Source organism: Pelodiscus sinensis, chromosome 4, assembly GCF_049634645.1.
Source record: "Pelodiscus sinensis isolate JC-2024 chromosome 4, ASM4963464v1, whole genome shotgun sequence".
Lineage (NCBI taxonomy): Eukaryota > Metazoa > Chordata > Testudines > Trionychidae > Pelodiscus > Pelodiscus sinensis.
Genome location: NC_134714.1, coordinates 66,904,492 through 66,919,706, shown reverse-complemented (window position 1 = coordinate 66,919,706; position 15,215 = coordinate 66,904,492). Strand labels below are relative to the sequence as shown.

Genomic DNA, 15,215 nt, shown 5'->3' with positions numbered 1-15,215 from the left:
ACCCGGCAATATGTAGCATATAGGTGTTCGTAATGCAGAATAACATGATCACATTTGATATGGCTTTTATATTATCTTCCCTTGTAAATCCTCTCCTCTTCCCTTCTGTATTGTCCAGTTCACATAACTTAACATCTCTGCCATTACTCAAGTATGTTACTTTTTCCCATCTTTCTTTACATCCAGGTCCTCACCAAAGCCTACCCATTCACATATCTCTAAAATTCATCCCCTTTTTCTCTCTTTGCTGACAAGTTGCTCATCCATACTATACTTATTTCCCACCTCAACTACTGCAACCTTCTCCACTTTGGCTTCGCTTTTACCCATCATCCCAGGGGCAATGGTTAGTAGGGGATGGGGCCTCGCCTCACTAGTAATATTACAGCATAGGTGCCTGTTATAATGCAAGGTGGTCGTGGTGGACTCCTGTTGGGGCTGGAGGTGATTCCATAGCTACCAAATTTTGTACAAATCCATCTGACATTTTATGCAAATTAAATTAGGATGGGAGAGAGTTTTGAAGTTAGATTTTGTAAGTATGAATGGTTGTGTGTGGAGGTTGTAGTCTGAACCTGGAAGTGTTTGGTGAGTGATGATTCAAAACTGAGGAAGTGGTTTAATAGCTGCCAAGTTTTGTGCTGCTGTGTGATTCATTGTGCATATTTAATTATTTAACTTACATATGAAATATTTTGTATATAACATTTTCAACTTTATATACAACACTCTTCAAGCAGTGAGAAAGATAGCAGATGGAGCTGCACAAAATTTGGCAGTTGTGCTATGATGTGTTTGAATGAGAGAAATATGTTCTCTAAGAATGCTATATAAATATGCACCAGATCCTCAGCCCTTTTAAAACTGTGTTTGTGTTTCTTTAGTGGACAGTCCTAAGAATTAGTTCAACCTACACCAGATTTCTACCAAATTTCTCAGATCCTCTTTCCTTGTGTAGAAGATGGCAAGGAATAGGAAGGGGTGTGGATAGAAGGGATATGTTTCTGAAATCTACCAGCATAATGTCCCTGAAGGAACTTTTACAGACTAGGCAATATAGAACAGCCTTGAGGCTGCTTTAAGTTGCATCAGTGGCTGAACTGATACCTACACATACACAGGATTTGTGGGGCAGAAAAATGGCAGAACATTGTTTTGCTTACATCATGTGCAGGTTTGATAGATTTGGTATCTGACAATTCAACCCTGAGAGTTAGGAACCCTGCCCCTCCCCCCTTAATCAGTTAACCGGTTAAACATTGTTTAACCAGTTAACTAGGATTTTACATCCCTAGTAGTTACCACTCTGGTTGATTAGGATAGATTAGTGGCTAGGACACCCCTGGAAGCAAGGAAGGAAGGATGCAGTAAATTTAGTGGCTTGTGTTATGGCTTCCTCTGTTTCCAAGCAAGTCACCTTGGGTACAATCATCAGTTTTGCCTCAAGAGGTACTGTGAACCATACAAGACCTTTTCAGAGGCCTTTTGCTGTCCTCTGAGAAAATGAATGAAAAGCTTCATAGCTTTAATTACTCAAGCAACACTTAAGTTGTGGGGATTTGTACACCAGCAACAAAGAGCTTTCTGCCCAGAACAGTCTCAGCAATTCCACACATTTGTGCCTCATAGCTAATATCTATTGAGAGAGTGGGCAGAAGTTATAAAAATGATCTACGCCTCTTTCCTCTTCCACAGTGCCTGCTTCATCCAGGCAGACTGATCCCCCCTGCAGTATTAATTTTGACCTATAGGTTAAGAGCAGCCTATCACTTCTCTAGATACCATTGTTCCCTTCCCCTATCATTGCCAACCACTTATCTCATATCCTAAGTGCTCAGTTCTGCATTACCATAGATCAATGGGTCCTAAGTAAGGCATCCTCCAGGACTGCATCCTCCAGGTTACTTCTGTTTCCCCTTTCCATGACCTACTCCATTCCTCTCATGGGACCACTCTCATGAAATCATGATACGTCAGGAGATTCAGTCTCCTTGGGGTGAAAGGGAAAGCATAGAGGAAGTTCCCATCCCTTTTCAAAGGAAAGGATTCAGTTCCAAATTTCACCTAATGCCAAAAGCAAAAGGGAACTCAGGCTTCTTTTTGATCTAAAGCAACTGCACAAATTTCTGACGAAAATAAAATGTTGGATGATTATTCTTGCTTCTATTATCCTTTCCTTAGAGAGTGGGGACTAGTATGCTGCTCAGGACTTAAAGGATGCTTGCTTTTACGTGGCAATTCATTGCAGCCACAGCAAGCTCCTCAGGTTCATGGCCAACACACTACCAATTCGCAGCTCTCCCTTTTGACCTCACAGCAGCCCCTTGTATGTTTACAAAATCCATGGCAGCAGCGGTGGCTCTTCTGTGTAGGTTGGGATCCATATGTTCTCTAATCTGGATGACAGGCTACTGAGAGACCAGATGTCAAGTGCTCTCCCGGCATAGCCACTAGCCAGTCAGTCTTTCAAACACTGAGGCTATTAATACAGAAGAATCTGTTGTGATGCCAGTTCAGAGAATAGAGTTCATTGGTGCAGTGCTAGACTCCATGCAAGCCAGGGCATTCCTGCTGCAAAAGTGGTTTTGTGCACGGTGGGTCATTCTAATTCTAAAGCTACTTCCTCTCACTATGGTTTGACAGTGCTTCAGACTTCTATGGCACATGGTAGCATGCATCTACATGGTCCAGAACACTAGATTTCACCTTAGGGAACTGCAGGATTGGCTCGCCTCAGTATACTTCCCTCTCTATCAGAGTCTTTCTGACAGGAAGGAACTGAGTCACACAGGGGCCCTTTGTGCCTCAAGTTGTGTGAGGCACCACAGATACACAAGATACGCACATCTACACTGAAATGGATATGTGTACCATCTCAAAGAACAACAATTATGGAAGAGTAACTTTTTTATTGTCAGAGGCTTGACTTTTTCTCAACATGTGTCTTTGCGTGTATCTTTTCAAAGTCATTTTATACATATGTTGATAGGCAGCAATATGGACTGCTGTAATCTGGAGACTAAAGTAGTTTATGGGTCCAAATAAACTGAACCCAAGAATGACAGTTTTCATAGAAAGTTGAAGAACTCCTCTCTTTGCGAAGCTTTGTTACAATAATCAAAGGCAAGAAATTACAACAGCAGCTGCAATACAGTATAAAACAAAAACACAGTAAGCAAAACTGCTAAATCTGACATATGAAGAACAGAGCCCATTATCAAGTATGCTAGGAATATCTCTGAGAAATGTTATTGTAAACGATGCTCTAGAATTACAATCTATATAGATACAAACTGCAGAGTCCCAAGTGGAAAAGGATCTGAGCATTGATAAGGTCTCATAAACACCTCTTCTCCTATGGAAAAAGACTCAGACGTGATCCATTGGACATGTCCATTTTGGGGATCTAAAACCAAACAAAGCTTCACATTTGGTGATAAAGGAGGTTTTCTTTGAAAAATCCAGTCAAGTGGATGGTTTGGGAACTTATCTTTTATTACATGAAGCTTTTTGATATGCATCAGGAATTTTGATGCAGCAGTTTTAGAAGCTTAGTAAATGCCCAGAGGGCAGTAAATCCCATTTTAAACTGGCCCAAATAACTCTGCTGCCAAAGCCATCAGTAGTTTGGTGAGTGATGCAACTTAAGAGTATGATTAAAACAGGCGTTTTAATATTTAGTAGGCAGTTGTCATAATGAGAAGTTCTCTAGTTTATATGATAAAAAAGACTTAATTTATATTTTCCTGGTGCAAATCTTAGATGCAACAGATCAATAGGTTCAATAGACTGTAGAGGAGAGATTGCACTTAAAAATGTGCCTCAAAACACTAAAGGAGCTGTTTTGTGTTCAGTCTCCTAACCCCAAGTCAAACAAATGGAAAATGATTTTGTCTGTGTTAGTATCTGTAGGAAATCAAAGTCATTGGGTTCCTGTCTCTCCTAGTCACCATATTTACTTCATTATCCTCATAAAAGAGAAGTATTAAATTTGGTAAAAGTAAATACGTTCCTGACCTAATTTAGGCTGTGTCTACACTACAGCTTATATTGGCATTATTTACATTGCTCAGCCCTGGTCTACACTGAGGAGTTATTTTGAAATAACAAGTGGCGCATCCACACTACCAAGCCCGTTATTTCAAAATAACTCCTGCTATCCATGAGGAATAACTCTTATTTTGAAATAGTGGAAGCATTGACAGTTCACTGCTACTATTTCTTACTAACTACTCCTCAGAGTCATTCAAAGTAATTACTCCCAGTGCTTCCTGAGGCTCTAAGTCAGTGGTTCCCAAACTTTTCAGCATCACGCCCCTTTTTGATTTTTGAGAAATCCTCACAACCCTCCCATCTCCCCCACCATAGCAGCAAAACTTGTTGAGCAAAAAAAGGAACTGATTGGGGCAGAAAATCAAAAATAGCAGCAAAACTTAGGGGAAGGGGATTAAGGGGGGAGGCAGATCTGGGTCATCTTGCGCGCCCCCTGGAATTTCTGCACGCCCCCCACTTTGGAAACCCATGCTCTAAGTCAAGATAGTGCATCCACATTAAGGGAGTGTGACTTGGACTAATTTTGAGGTTTCCATTTAGTGTGGATATATTATTTCAAAATAGTTGTTTTGGGAGTTTTTATTTTGAAATCAGTTATTTCAAAATAATTTCCTAGTGTACACATGCCCTAAGGTGCATGACTAAGTCACCTCTGAGTGACATACATTGGTGTAAGTTAACTGCCAATGTAGACAGTGCTATTTCAGCAGGAGAGCTTCTCCCACAAACATAGCTTCTGCTAATTGTGGGGGCTGGAGTAGTTAAGCCAATGGAAGAGCTCTCTCCTTTCACCTTAGAGGGATTAGAGAGATTACAATGAGAGACTGATGCGGCTATAAAGTCTCTAGTGTAGCCATGTTTTTAGATTCTAACTGGAGACTGAAATCAATAATGCATTGGATTTCACTTTCTGGGTTCCTGCACTACTTCTTTGAGCAGTGTCCAGTGGGTGCTCCACTGTAGGTGTTGGGCTTGTCCCAGCGCCACAGATCGGAGATCTTTTTCAGCCATAGTCTGCTGGACCACACATGTGCGAAGTGCGGCTCGTGGCTTTTCGCGCCGTTTGACTGCGTGTGGTCTGGATCCCGCCAGTTCCTCCTGACCGTCCTCAGCCGCGGATGGACTGATTGCTCTCTCTTTAACTCCTGTTACATAGAGAGAGAGAGAGAGCTTATTGGTAGTCTTAGTACATAGTTACAGTTATAGTTATAGTTCTTAGTTATTTATAGTTAGCAGTTCCAGTTGTTTAAAAAAAATTTTTTTCCTTCAGTAGCTATTAGTTTCTGTAAATAGTTTCAATGCCTGGGTTTAAGAAATATGGCGAGTACCACGAGGCAATGCCTGCCTCCGATGGCCATTCCCTCTGTATCAGGTGTCTCGGGGAAGGCCACATTCCTCCAAAAATATCCCCATTGCTCAAGCTCACAGCCAGAGCAAGAAGAGACAGGGACATGCGCTTGAAAATCCTGTTATTTGACAAAGTCCTGCAGCCCCAAACCCAACAACCAAAGGGGCACACAGAACAAACCAAGAAAACGAAGAAGAGACCATCTCCATTGCGATCCCTTCCACCTTCATGGGTGAGCGTTGGCGATAAGCCAGGGACCTCAGCGGCATCTGCCACACGCGGTGCTGGAGAGCCAAAAGAAAGCCGGAGTAAGTTGGCTCCAAGCCCCTCCATATCGGGCTCCATGGTCTCAGCCGTTCCCTCGTTCTCCAAACCGCCTCTAGGGACCTCCATGGCTCCAAGACCCTCTCCCAGTGCCGGATGCTCCCTGGTGCTGAGCCGCTCCCCAACGCAGGCTCCGGCACCGAGCTGCTCCTTGGCACAGGAGCGCTCGTCGGCACCAACTCATACTCCAGCACGATCACCAGAACAGAGTCGCTCTCTGTCCTGGGCACATGTGGCACCGAGACGTCCTTCGCCTTCAAGATGTTCTCCAGTGTCTTGACGCTCGCCGACACTGAGACAACCAGCACTGAGACCACTGATGCAGAAACGCTCTGTGACACCTGAGCGCCCTTTCTCTCCCGCAAGCTTGCCGGCACCGAGTCGATTACCAACACCGAGGAGTCTTTTGCCTCCTTCACACTCGCCGGCACCGAGACACTGATCACCGGTGTGGCGTTCGCCAGCGTCCAGATGTCTCTCTCCGTCGAGATATTTGCTGGCATTGAGTCGCCCTTCTGTACCGGGCTGATCATTGGCACAGAGGTGCCCCTCTCCATCAAGGTGCTCGCCAGCACTGAGATGTCCCTCGCCTTTGAGACGCTCTCCGGAACTGAGGCGATCCTCTCCCTCCAAACACCCATCGGGCCCATCACGATCGCTGGCACCGAGATGGTCTCCATCAACAATCGCCCCTTCGGCACGCCCCTCGGTGGTTGAGGGCACTTCGGCACTGTCTTCCTCAGTACCAGTGGAGCTAATTCCTCATACAGCAATCTCCACTCCAACTTCCTCTCCTCCGGAGCAGTTGTTGGCATTACCTACCCGTCACAGGACCAGGAAACTACCATCTCTGTCACCAAGCCCAGAATTCTCGCCTGAAGTATGGTCACCATCTCCAGCATATTCTGGGTACTCTTGTACTCATCACGCTTCTCCACAATCAGGACATCACTACCATCATGATCATTGCTCATCCAGCTATACCTATTATAGAGAGAGGTCACGGTCTCCTAGATCACCCACATTTTCGACCCATTCTGACTATTATAGACAGTACCGGTGTTCCACATCGCCCTAACATCACCATGGTTGTCTTCTCATCACCACCGGTTACCTCATGTGCACTCTGTGACGGCGCGTTGGGGGTCCCCCGTCTCCTGCACCCCGAAATGTCACAAACAGACTCCACCAGCCAGTGGAATTGAGGGTGGTTTATTGCTCCTCCAGGATACAGCATAGCACAGATGTAATCTGGTTATAGGAACTGGGGCTAAGAGGCCTCAGTGCCCCCCTTGAGATAAGGGAGTCCCAGCCCCCCTTCCCCAGCTCCTTCTCCCCTGCTTTCCAGACAGGAACTAACTAACTCTCTTCCAGCCCTGCCCCCCAGCCAGGGCAGCATTCCACCTTCCTTTGTTCCTCTCCATGGGGGGTGTCTGGTTCAACAAGTTTGGCATCACCTTTGCATAGTGAGGTTTTCCCTGCTGGGTCTTGCTCCAGACAGCAGGGGTCACCACAGCCCAGCAAGTACCCCCACTACGTCACACATTCCCATTCCTCTCTCACCAGGGAGTACCCTGCTCCTCCCCCATCTTCAAGACCACCAGCTCCGTCAGGGTCTCCTTCACACACTTGAGCCACACAACAACCTCTTCCCACTCGAGAACCTGAACCCGATTGGTCGCCTACAGACCAATCTTCCTCATTCCCAGACGTCGCAGTTTTTCAAGGAGACACCTCACCCTCGGATGACCTCCACCACTTGCAAGAACTTTTTAAAAGAGTGGCAGAAAGCCAAAAGGGGGATGTGCAACAGAAACAACATCACCTCCACCGTAACATCAAGCAGTCTCACCAGCCAAAAATCTCACTGCCATTAGATGAAGCTATTCTAGAGATAGCTGATGATATTTGGCAGCTGACTGCATCCGCTCCACCCACGAATAAAAAGGCGGATAAAAAGTATTTTGTCCCCACCAAAGGGACGGAGTTTCTTTTTACTCATCCACAGCCCAATTCATTGGTTGTGGATGCAGTACAGCAGAAAGCGAAGATGCCCCAACATAAGCCTACTGCTGCGGACAAGGATAGTAAACGCCTTGACTTATTTGGCCGCAAAGTATATTCCTCCGCAACACTCACTCTACGTATGGCCAACTACTCAGCACTGTTGGAGAATCACAGTTTTGACAATTATGCCAAACTCGTACTGCTGCTTGAGCACTTATCAGAGACCAAACAGGACATCTTGAAGGCAGTAATACAGGAAGGATACGCAGCCTCAAGAACGACTTTACATATTGCCCTGGATACAGCCAACACTGCAGCCTGTATGACTGCTACATCGGTCGTTATGCGCAGGGCATCCTGGCTGCAGCAGTCATCTGCCCCTAAGGATCTTTTATCAAAAGTAGAGGATCTACCTTTCGATAGGCAGAATCTATTTTCTGATAAGATGGACCAACTCCTCCACTCAGGGAAAGATTCCAGGACTACTTTAAAAACGTTGGGCATGTACATGCCACTGTACCGCCGGAAATGATACACTCCTTACCAAAAGCAAAGACCCCTTCTCCAGCAGCCTCTTTCATACAGACCACATGAACAACAAAGGGGTAGACAACGCCAACAACGAAGACGCCCACCACCTAAAGCGTCTACCCAACAGGGTAACAGACAGCAGGTTTGATGCTCCCGTCGAGAGACTGAGAGCCATTCCCACTATCACCAGTCTGATTGCTACAAAGGCGGTCTTCCACCACTGCTTGAGACCATATCTCCATTGATGGACTTACATCATCAATGACAAATGGGTCCTTCAAACAATTCGGCTCAGTTATACCATTCCATTCATGTTGTTGCCTCCCCACTTCCCACCTGCCCTGTCTCTTTTCAAGGACCCATCTCACGAGTCCTTGCTCAGGCAAGAGGTTACTCGTCGACTCACCATCGGTGCGATAGTCTGTTCCAAACAAGTTCAAGGGCAGAGGGTTTTATTCCTGATATTTCGTAATGGAAAAGAAATCGGGGGGATGGAGACCAATATTAGATCTCCGCGGTCTCAACCGTTACCTGCGAAAACAACAATTCTGAATAGTTACCCTGGCTACAATCATCCTAACACTTCAGAACGGGGACTGGTTCACGTCCCTCGATTTCCAAGATGCATATTTTCACATTGCTATTCATCCAGCACACAGAATATTCTTATGCTTTTAAATCAGTGCAGACCATTTCTAGTACAAGGTCCTGCCTTTCGGTCTCTCGTCGGCTTCACAGGTTTTCTCCAAGACCCTTGCCGTAGTGACTGCGTATCTTCGTCGTCTACACGTGATGATTTTTCCGGTCCTCGACGACTGCCTAACCAGAGCTCAATCATTGCAAGAAGCATGCCATGCTACAGACACCACACACATAGTCTTTGAAGCGCTGGGTCTCATTCTCAATATCTCGAAGTCGTCCTTGGAACCACACCAATCAATACAGTTCATCGGAGCTCATCTCGACTCTACACACAAGCAAGCTTTCTTGCCAGCAGCAAGGTTCCAGGCAATACGGGATTTGATCCAGATTTTGCTCATCAGCCCAATGGTTCCCATACTATGGTGTCTACAACTTATGAGAAACATGGCTTCCACGATGTATGTCGTCAAACATGCAAGGTTACGTTTTCACTGCCTTCAACATTGGATGGCAAGGGTATGCCTGCCAAATGTTCGTAACGTACACATGGCAGTAACGATTCCCACCCACATAAAAGCGTCACTAGCTTGGTGGACCGTTCCAGACAATCTAATGTCAGGCGTACCCTTTCATCTCCCACAGCCATCAGTACAGCTTACAACTGATGCGTCATTCATCGGATTGGGCGCTCACCTCGGGCACGAACAAGTACAAGGCCTATGGGCTCCCGATGAATCGTTGATGCACATCAACTTTCTGGAACTCAAGGCAGTGTACAACGCCTGACAACATTTCCTTCCCATTATTCGAGGACAAATCACACGAATCCTCACAGACAATATGACGACCGTTTATTATATAAACAAACAGGGTGGAGCCAGATCCCACTTCTTGTGCGCAGAAATGGTACATCTATGGAATCTGTGCAACCGTCACAATGTTTCTGTAATTGCAGAATATATGCTGGGCCAGCACAACTTCATAGCCGATGCCCTGAGCAGACATTTTTCTCTCAACCATGAGTGGGAGTTACATCCCAAAGTGCTTTCTACAATATTTCAACGTTGGGGATTTCCGTCAGTAGATCTATTTGCTACTCACAGCAACGCGAAGTGTCCTCAGTATTGCTCAAGAGTGGGAATTGGGCGAGATTTGAAAAGGGACGCTTTCCTGTACAACTGGGGTCGTCACCTACTATATGCGTCCCCTTCTCCTCCACACCTCTAATACCCAGGGTCATGGAGAAAATTATCTGAGATGGAGCCACAGTGATCCTAGTAGCCCCCTCTTGGCCATGGCAGACGTGGTATCCTTACCTCCATCATATGTCGATACGTCCTCCATATCCCTTACCAATACGACACGATCTGCTTTCACAGAATCACCGCTCCCCACTCCATCCGCAGGTAGACCATCTCACACTGACAGTGTGGTACCTAGTTGGTTCCAAGAGTCAGAAATAGCATGTTCACAATCTGTCAAACACATATTACTAAATAGTAGAAAGTCATCTACGCGAATACTTACCTCTCAAAGTGGTCTTGCTTCTCATCATGGTGCTTTCAAATGGGCCTGGATCCAACTTCTGCACCCATACAGTGCATCCTAGACTACCTGGTGCATCTCAAAAATTCTGGCCGTACCTGCGCTTCCATTAAAGTACATGTCGCTGCAATAACTGCCTTTCACCAACCAGTCAAGGGATACTCAATATTCTCCCATCCTATAATGAAAAGGTTCCTGAAAGGAATGACTAACTTGTATCCACACCATACCCAACCTGTGGACCCTTGGGATCTTGAAATGGTCCTCAATGCTTTGATGGGTAAACCTTTCGAACCCTTAGCGACGTGCGACCTTCATAACCTATCCATGAAGGTCGTTTTCTTGCTGGCAATTACCTCTGTGAGGAGAGTCGGTGAACTAGCTGCTCTATATGATATTCACCCACCAAGGAGTAATATTGCAACCGCAATTTCGTTTTCTCCCCAAAGTGAACTCGTGCTTTCACATCAATGAGCCTATAGTTTTGCCTATCTTCCACCCCAAACCACACCCTTTTCCCGAGTATGTGCGCCTATACTCTTTGGACGTGAGACGGGTGCTGGCCTTCTATAATTGAAAGAACTAGACCCTTTCGAAAGGCGGACTCACTGCTAGTATCCATAGCGGAACACTCTACGGGCCATCCATTATCCACACAACGCATCTCCTCCATTATTGTGCAATGTATAAGGAGTTGCTATAATCTGCAAAACAAACCACTGCCATGCACATTGAGAGCCCACTCGACTCGGGCTTCACTGCTTTCCTCAAGGGAGTTCCACTGAGAGATATTTGTAGGGCTGCCACATAGTCTTCGAACTCAACCTTCGCAACACATATGCCATCCCTAATCTCCTAATACCAGATTCAGCGGTGGCGTCAGTGGTGTTATCCATGGTTAGCTCCGAACCCTCCTCCATTCGTGAGCTACTGCTGTACATTCACCTACAGTGGAGCACCCGTGGGACACTGCTTGAAGAAGAAGAAGAAGTTACTCACCTTGTGCAGTAACAATGGTTCTTCGAGATGCATGTCCCGTGGGTGCTCCATGACCCACCCTCCTCCCCTCTTTGGAGTTTCTCTATTTTATGTCTTTCAGATCAAGAGGCAGGAGGAACTGGCGGGAGCCGGACCACGCGCACTCAAACGGTGCGAAAAGCCACAAGCCGCACTTCACGCATGCATGGTCTGGCAGACTACAGCTGGAAAAGATCTGCGGCGCTGGGACAAGCCCAACACCTACAGTGGAGCACCCATGGGACACGCATCTCGAAGAACCATCGTTACTGCACAAGGTGAGTAACTTCTTCATTTGGGGTATACAGAATTCTTCTCTTCTCATACTGAGGACTCTAAGGTGTTGGCATTTTAGGGCTACAATCTCAATATCCTGCAAAAAAGTGCTTCCATTCAGACTGTTCCTTGTGGAAATTTGCTTTAATTATGGCAGTCTTAGAAACCGCTGTAAGATAGAAGGCCTCTTGGATGACTGATTTGTTTATCATTGGGAGTGCTGGGCTAAAAACCCATTAAAATAATGAGTTGAGATTCTCCTGAAATCTTACAGAAGGACCCCTCCTGAATTTACCCAATAGTATGGAATTTCTGCAGCATGACATTTTCTGGCTCTTCTGTGCAGGATAAAATCTAAAGCCAATGACATACCTGCTCTCAGAGAGTCCTGACTGGATATTAGAAGAAGAGCGTGTATAACATGCAACCACTGTATGTGTGTTATAAAGACTTGGTAGAAGGGGCTTGTTAAATCCTGATACTTCCATTATGTGGTAGTAAGGCACATATAAGACTCAAACAGCTACATAAGTAGGCTGTACTCTGGGCTTAGCAACTCTTAGGACCCATTGTGCCTGATACAGGGGAAGCAATATCATTCTCTTCGAGTGATGTCCCCGTGGCTGCTCCACTGTAGGTGTTGGGCTTGTCCCGGAGCCACAGTTCGGAGTCTTCAATAGCAGTAGTCAGCCAGACCGCGAATGGGTGGACAGCGTCTCGCAGTGTTCGCACCTTTTCTCTATGCATGAGGTCCAGCTCTTGCCAGTTCCTTCATTGCCACCCTCAGTTGCAGACAGAGTGAGCTCTTCAACTATTGATCACAAAATTAAGAATTCTGTTAGTTAGTTTACTGTTCCTGTACATAGTTCATATCATAATACTTATAGTTAATCATAAGAAAAAAAACTGGTTTTGCCACTTTTCTGAGGTTTAAAAAAAAAAGAAAAAAAAGAAAAGGAGAGAAGAGAAGATAAGAAAAGAAAGGTCTGAAATTACACACATTGAAGTGAACTTTGATAGCTCCCCTCATACAATGCCAGGTTCGCTGGATTTAAAAAAAAAATGCAACACATGTCGTGAGGCCATGCAGGCGTTGGACAGCCATTCAGGAGGTATTAGATGCCTTGGAGAGTCCCATGCTGCCTCAGAAATACCTGCATTGTTCTAAGCTCACAGCTAGAGCTTGTTGAGATAGGGAGATACAGTTAAGCACGCTCCTTTTTGATAAAGTGCTGCAGCATGTGGACGATATTCCACCTAAGACTCCTTCAAAGACTCCTAAGGCTCAAAAGTACAGAGCTTCTTCCCTGACTATGCTTCTTTCCTTTCTGTGTTGAAGAAGCGCTCTTTGCTTGCACACTCCTTGCCACCGGTACCAGTGAGCAGGATCAGGACCATGGATAAGCCGGGGATCTCTGGCCCTGCTTTGTCACAGCCAGGGCTCTCTCCGAGCCGAAGAGCCAACACCGAACACCGTCAGTGCCAACAGCAGGAAAGGATCTTGGGCCCTGAAGGCATTGTCAGCACTGGCAGCCGCACCAGCAAAGGCTCCAGCACCAATGTCGGTGCCGCAACCCATGGCACCGACACCACCAGCTGAGCCAACACAAGCACCTCATCTTTCCCCAGCACCAAACACACTGGATACTCTCTGGAACCAAAAAAGACATGGACAAAGTCAAATAGACCACTCAGTCCTAGCCCTTCACCAACCTTCTCACTGGTGCTGTCTCCTTCACCACTGGCACCGAGATCACCAGTATTACCCTCCCTCAAGATGCTGGTCCCCCTGTTGCTACTGATCCCGGCCCACACACCGTGAGTCATCCCCTCTGACTATCCCTGCACAAAGCAGCCAACCTCATGTGTGGTGGGGAGGCAGGCACCAATCTGAGTCGGAGGAAGGTCAACTTTCCGAACCGGAGGAGCAACAGCCGGATACATCACCCACAGACCAATCCGCCTCTTCAACAGATGAGGCCGTCATCCTTGGAGATTACATCTCCCCCAGACGACCTGAAGCAGTTTCAAGAACTGTTTAGAAGAGTGGCCGCTAGCCAGGAGATCCAGTTAACAAAAGTCCAGAAGAAACAATATTGTCTCCTCAAGAATTTACAACCCTCCCAGCACACAAAAATAGCACTGCTGATTGAGGAAGCAATTATGGAGTCTGCCAAAGAAATATGGCAGACCCCGGCCTCTGCAACCCCTACAAACAAGAGGGCTGACAAAAAATATTTCATTCCAAGCAAGGGTTCAGAGTTTTTGTTCTCACACCTGCCACTGAATTCTCTGGTCGTAGATGCAGCCCAGCAGAGAGCAAAAACTCCTCAGTATAAGAATGCTGCAGTGGAGAAAGATAGTAAGCGTATGAACCTTTTTGACAGGAAGATATATTCTTCTTCGACAATTTTGTTATGCATTCCAACTATGCTGCGCTGCTGTTGAATCGTGACTTCAACAACTATTCTAAACTCACGGCACTGATAGAACATTTACCCGATGCAAAAGGCCCATTTTAAAATCCATCGTCGGAAGGATACGCCTCCACCAGAACTGGGCTGCAAATTGCATTGGATGTGGTGGACATGGTGGCTCATTCCACAGCCACCACTATAGTTAGAGGAGGTCCTCATGGCTTCAGAATGCTGGAGTTCCATGAGAGCTTCAGACTAAGGTGGAGGACCTCACATTCAACAAACAAAAGTTGTTTGCTGAAAAAACAGATGAGGTCCTCCACTCGAGCAAGGACTCGAGGACCACTCTCCAAACCCTGGGGATGTACATGCTTCAAATCCGCTGCAAGAAATACACACCTTTCTGAAGACTTTGACTTCTCGCAGCCAAGATACCACCAACGTCCATTGGACCAACACCAGAGAATGAGACAAAGGCTCCAAAAGAGGCGTGCCTAAAACAACCACCCCTCCACTCATCGTGGTAACAAGCAGAATGTTTGACAGCCTGGTCGAGGGCTCGCAAACCCCCTGGACCACATGCCAACCCAATCCTGTAGTTGCCATTTTCCATCACCGGCTCAAACCTTTTTACCAACATTGGGCCAGCATCACCACTGACCGTTGGGTTCTAGAGATCATTTCGACAGGTTACATCATCCCTTTCATGTCAGTGCCCCCAACCTCCTCACCTTCCCCATCCCTCTTCAGGGACCCTTCTCACGCTCACCAGTTACCACAAGAAATCCACTGCCTCCTTACCATTGGAGGGGGTGCCATGCAACTTCAGAGGCAGAGGCTTCTATTCCAATTACTTTCTCACCCAGAAAAAAACAGGAGGTTAGAGACTCATACTCGATCTTCAGAAACTCAACCATTACCTGAGAAAGCAGCATTTCAAAATGGTGACTCACTCAACCATAATTCCAGCGCTAGATCACGGGGATTGGTTTGCAGCCCTCGATCGTCAGGATGCATAATTTCACATGATGATCCATCCAGTCCACAGAAGATTT

At 46.2% G+C, this 15,215-nt stretch overlaps 1 protein-coding gene across 7 annotated transcripts in view; it reads left to right on the top strand.

Annotated features, from left to right (window-relative positions):
• The window catches only part of TTBK2 (tau tubulin kinase 2), a 174,163-nt gene that overhangs the window by 95,408 nt on the left and 63,540 nt on the right, over nt 1-15,215 (top strand). The window lies entirely within an intron of this gene.